We start from the raw sequence: 6,172 nt of genomic DNA on the forward strand, positions 1-6,172 counted from the left end.
AGCCATGTATGCTGCATGCATCGCGTGGGGTAGGTAACGGAGGCACATGGCATGGAAGAGCATCATGGCGAGGGCTCGACCTTCCTGAATTGGCGAAGGAGGACGGCGGTCGCTCATTGATGGAGCAGCTCCCTTCCTCGGTGTCGGTGTCAAAACCGGCGGATCTCGGGTAGGGGGTCCCGAACTGTGCATCTAAGGCTAATGGTAATAGGAGGCGGGGGACATGATGTTTACCCAGGTTCGAGCCCTCTCGATGGAGGTAATACCCTAATTCCTACTTGATTGATCTTGATGATATGAGTATTACAAGAGTTGATCTACCACGAGATTGTAGAGGCTAAACCATAGAAGCTAGCCTATGATTATGATTGTTCTTGTCCTATGGACTAAACCTCTGGTTTATATAGACAACAGAGGGGGCTAGGGTTACACAGAGTCGGTTATAGAGAAGGAGATCTACATATCCAAATTGCCAAGCTTGCCCTCCATGCAAAGGAGAGTCCCATCCGGACACGGGACAAAGTCTTCAATCTTGTATCTTCATAGTCCAACAGTCTGGCCAAAGTATATAGTTCGGCTGTCCGAGGACCCCTTAATCCCGGACTCCCTCAGTAGCCCCTGAACCAGGCTTCAATGACGATGAGTCCGGAGCGCAGATTGTCTTCGGCATTGCAAGGCAGGTTCCTTCTCCGAATACTCCATAGAAGATTTTGAACACGAGAGTTGTGTCCAGCTCTGCAAAACAAATTCCACATACCACCGTAGAGAGCACAATATTCCACAAATCTAATCTGCTGACAACTTTTCGTAGCGTGACATCACGCCTTGGCCCAGTCATTTGTTCGAACCGTTTTTCACAACCAGCCACCGCACATATCGCGAGGCAGTTTTGTCGGCACGTCTTGTCGAAGCAGAGATCGTGTCCCCTTATCAAAGGATTCTCATCAATACGGGTGTGGGTAACCCAACCGTGCCATCAATCGTGGCACTTGGGGAATAAGCGAATTTACCGGGCAAGTGGGGAGGCGCAGGATCTCCGCTGCCTTTATAAGGGGATAAGAACTCCCTTTTTCACCCACGCCTTCTTCTTCCTCTGCTCATCCATTCCTTTTCGCTCGAGCCCTAGTGCCCAAGCGTTCGTCTTCTCCGCCCAAAAAGGTTTCCCAAAAATGTCCGGATCCGGAGCGGGAGGCAAGTGGATGGCCTCTACCGTCCGGGAGAAGGATATCAAAAAGCTTCGGGGGGCCGGGTATTTGGCCAAAAGAATCGGCCACCGTCTACCGACGGCGGGACAGATCGTCCCTACTCCGGAACCCCATGAGAGGGTGGTGTTCCTCCCTCATTTTGTCCGTGGGCTAGGGTTTCCCCTTCACCCATTTGTTTGCGGCATCATGTATTATTACAGGATTGATTTTCATGATCTATCCCCTAATTCCTTCCTCAACATCTCGACATTCATCATCGTGTGCGAGGCCTTTCTCCGCATCCCGCCACATTTCGGCTTATGGCTGAAATTTTTTAATGTGAAGCCCAAGGTAGTGAGCGGCAAGCATGCCGAGTGCGGAGGCGCCATGGTGAGTAAGATGCCCAACGTTACATGGCCAACAAGTACTTTCAATGATTCCGTCAAGGAGTGGTAGCAGCAATGGTTTTACATCACCGAGCCGCGCGACAAGGAATGGGCCGCCGCTCCGGAGTTCAGATCCGGAGCCCCCCTACGACTTACGTCCTGGCCCAAGAAGGGCCTGAACTGGGCTTCGTCTGACGAACTATCGTTTCTCCAGATGCACGTCCAAGATATGGAAGACAAGAACATCAAGCTTGTCAATGTAGTCCAGGGGATGTTAGTTCGTTGGATTCTACCTTGTCAACACCGGGCTTACAATTTATGGGAGTTCGACCCGGCCAAGCACCAGACCCTGCTAGAGCTCTTTGGCTCCTCGCACAAGGACATCTGGAAGGTGCTTTTCAAGTCCGGCAAATCATGGCCGGACTTCGCCGAGGACCGCGGGTACCAACTGTCCCGCCCCGCAAGTTCGGTAAGTAATTGTACGTTGACAATTCATATGTTTTATTTGCATATCCTTAGGAAAATGCCTAATGCGTTTCCCACGAATTTCCTAGGGCTGGGCGAAGAAGGCGGGCGGATCTACTGTCCGGCCATGCTGCCTGAAGAACCGGCTGGCCCGCTTCTGATGAAGATGCTGGTCCCGGCGCCTTACAAGGCACCGAAGAAGAAGGCCGAAAAGGAGGCCAAGAAGACCAAGGGCGGCCTCCGTCGCCGTGGCGCTTCGGACACAAAATCTGAAGACTCCAATGCCCATTCTTCCTCCGAAGAGGAGGAGGAGGAGGAAGACGAATCCCCCTTGGGGGGAATAAAGAAAAGGACGGCCTCCACATCCTTGGAGGCCGAGTCGCCTAAAAGGGGGAAAACTCCCCTTCCAGAGGAGTCCACTGCCGCCGTCGATAGCAGCCCAGAATGGGATCCCAGGGCCCAGCCCCTGGTGAACTCGTGAGTATAAAATCCGAACATGCTTATGCGTCCAAACTTTCCATGGCATAACACTTTAATATGAGCCATACTTCTTACAGTCCTGCGAGGTCTCGCACCGAACAGTCCTCGTTGGAGGACTTGCTGGGTTCGGATGCCATGGAGAGCGGGACACCCCCGAAGGCTGTCACGCCCAATATGCGATACTATCCCGAAGAGACTCGAAGGTCCCACCAAGGATAGAACCGCATATTGAAACGATGTTGCAAGGTGGATATCATTACATCAACATTACATAATAGATGGGGATACATACAAAAGGCATACAATGCCACACGAATACATCATCATATTACATACGAGTACCATCCGACTATGGATGGAACACAAACAGAAACTCAAACGACATCCACCCTGCTAGCCCAGGCTGCCGACCTGGAACCTATCCCCTGATCGAAGAAGAAGCAGAAGAAGAACTCCATAACAAGCAAACATCGCTCTCGCGTCATGATCATCGCATATGTACCTGCAACTGTTGTTGTAGTAATCTGTGAGCCACGAGGACTCAGCAATCCCATTACCATGGGTATCAAGACTAGCAAAGCTTAATGGGTAAGGAAGGGGTAAAGTGGTGAGGTTGCAGCAGCGGCTAAGCATAATATGGTGGCTAACATACGCAAATAAGAGCAAGAAGAGAGCAAATGGAACAGTCGTGAAGCTAGCAATGATCAAGAGGTGATCCTGAACTCCTACTTGCGTCAAGCATAACCCAAAGACCGTGTTCACTTCCCGGACTCCGCCAAAAAGAAACCATCACGGCTACACACGCGGTTGATGCGTTTTAATTCGGATCTGGTGTCAAGTTATCTACAACCGGACATTAACAAATTCCCATCTGCCACATAACTGCGGGCACGGCTTTCGAAAGTTTATACCCTGCAGGGGTGTCCCAACTTAGCCCATGATAAGCTCTCGCGATCAACGAAGGATATTCCGTCTCCCAGGAAGACCCGATCAGTCTCGGAATCCCGGTTTACAAGACATTTCGGCAATGGTAAAACAAGACCAGCAAAGCCGCCCGATATGCCGACAAATCCTGATAGGAGCTGCACATATCTCATTCTCAGGGCACACCGGATGAGCCAGACGTCGGGTTGGCATAGACCCTGGTTGCCCAGGGGGCGCCGGACATCGCTCAGGTTGGACCAACACTCGGAGGAGCACTGGCCCGAGGGGGTAAAATAAAGATGACCCTCGGGCTCCAGAAACCCAAGGGAAAAAAGGGCTAGGTGAGGCAAATGGTAAAACCAAGGTTGGGCCTTGCTGGAGGAGTTTTATTCAAAGCGAACTGTCAAGGGGGTCCCATAAATCACCCAACCGCGTCAAGAACGCAAAATCCGGGAACATAACAGCGGTATGACGGAAACTAGGGCGGCAAGAGTGGAACAAAACACCAGGCATAAGGCCGAGTCTTCCACCCTTTACCAAGTATATAGATGCATTAATTAAATAAGAGATATTGTGATATCCCAACATAATCCTGTCCATCATGGAGCAATCTTCAACTTCACCTGCAACTAACAACGCTATAAGAGGGGCTGAGCAAAAGCGGTAACATAGCCAAGCAACGGTTTGCATATGAAGGGTGAAAAGGTTAGAGGCTGACAAGGCAAATTGGGAGGCTTGAAGAACAAGGGATAGGTAGCGCAGCATAGCGATAGAACAAAGCAACTAGCATAGCAATGATAGTAGTGAGATCCAGGGTAGCGGTCATCTTGCCTGAAATCCCGCTAGGAAGAAGAGCGAGCCCATGAAGAAGTGAAGCCACGAAGACGAACCAAGCGCAGACGAACGAATCCTCACTTTCGAAACGAAACGGGAACTATCGAGAAGAAGCAAACAACATGGTAAACACACCACACAAGAACAAGGCATGATGCTCAACCAAGTATGATGCATGAAAAAACTCAATGAAGCTACTCATGGCAAGAGATGATGCATACAAGAACAACACATTAAAGCACGTTTAAATGAGGCTGGAAACAACATATAACAAATCCAGTAAGTCCTCATATGCCAATTTAGAAATTGGTCCAGAACTGAATAAATCTTATGTTCAAGTTGATAAACAGCAAGTTAAGATGCACCAAGATGATCTACACGAAATTCTAGTCAAGTTACATATAAAGTTCATTTAGTTCGGAGCTACGGCCTAGAAGATATGAGCAAAACAAGTTAAACATGGCATTGATGCAAAATACATTCAAACATCAAGCAAACACTCTCAAAACAAGGATGCAACATGATAATATGAAACTACATGCAAATCTAAGCAAGTTTCATATAGAGCACACTCAAAACGGAGCAACGGTTCAACACATACACTCTATACAAGGTATGACAACAATCTGTCCATAACAGCAACTAGGCATCTTGCAAGCATCAAAACAATATGCTACAGCATCCCAACGTGAAAAAAGGCATGGGCATGAAGTACAGGTAAAGCATGACAAAACATGAACACTGAGCTAACTCCAGAAATCAATAGATCGTGCTCAAAAAGACATGGCAAGATTGCAAACAATAACAGTTTCAGGCTTAGCAGAAATAACATCATGCTGCAATGTTTAGAGCTATCAAACAATATGCTACAGGAACTTAACATGGTAAACAAAGGCATGGAATGAATCTACTAATCTCATATAACAAAAGTCCCTTACTAACTATAAGCCAAAAGGGCACAGAAAATATGATGGCACCCATGTAAACATGGCAAGTTATATGACAGATTCATACATGGTAGAAACAGCAATAAGTAGACATGTTGGTGAGCTTGTACCACTCACCACAGAGCAATACATGGCATTACAAGGTGACCAACAGTAAGAATACATGTTTATGAAGCTAAGCATGGCAAGAGCAAGTTCATAGGGTGCATGGATCACTAGCAAAACACATGGCAAAACTGAACTTAATGTTAACAGGCTGACAACAACATTATTTAGCAAGTTTAGAGCAAGATTACAACATGTTACAGCAGGCTATAAATGCAACCAGGGGCATGGATAGATATAGCATGACATGAATAACAAACACCCTTAGTTAACAACTCCACATTATGCATAGAATGACTTGTAGCAGCAGGTTTACATAGCATCATAATATAACAGAATCAGTCTAGCAAAATAGCAACAACAAGTACCCTACTTAACAAGCTCGATGCACTCACTACAAGACTTACAAAAATACATGGATTGCACCACTGTAAAGATGGCATTACATAGTTCAAAACTCATGTAGACCTCAAGCTCATAGGATGCACACATCAAATGCAACAAAAATGACAAATCACCAAGTTATAACAGTTTCAGCAGGTTAACATCATATAGCACTCTTGCAACGATGATTCAGGCATCAAGATGAACTCAAATAAACATGGTGCAATGGAATGAAATGAAGTACTTGTTGAGGCGAACAATTTGATATGCTACACGCCCAAAACGGAGCCACGGATGCGGAGTTATGATGCGATGAACAAGGGTCAACCTGCGAGATCCGGATCTGGATCTGGATCGGGCGTCGCCGGAGGCGGGGAAGAAGACGGCGGCCGGCGGGGCTCGGGCCGCGGGGAGGCCAGGGAGGCGGCGCCGACGACGAGGGGCGACGCTGGAGGCGCGCGGC

Source organism: Triticum dicoccoides, chromosome 6B (genome assembly GCF_002162155.2).
Source record: "Triticum dicoccoides isolate Atlit2015 ecotype Zavitan chromosome 6B, WEW_v2.0, whole genome shotgun sequence".
NCBI classification, from domain to species: Eukaryota; Viridiplantae; Streptophyta; class Magnoliopsida; order Poales; family Poaceae; genus Triticum; species Triticum dicoccoides.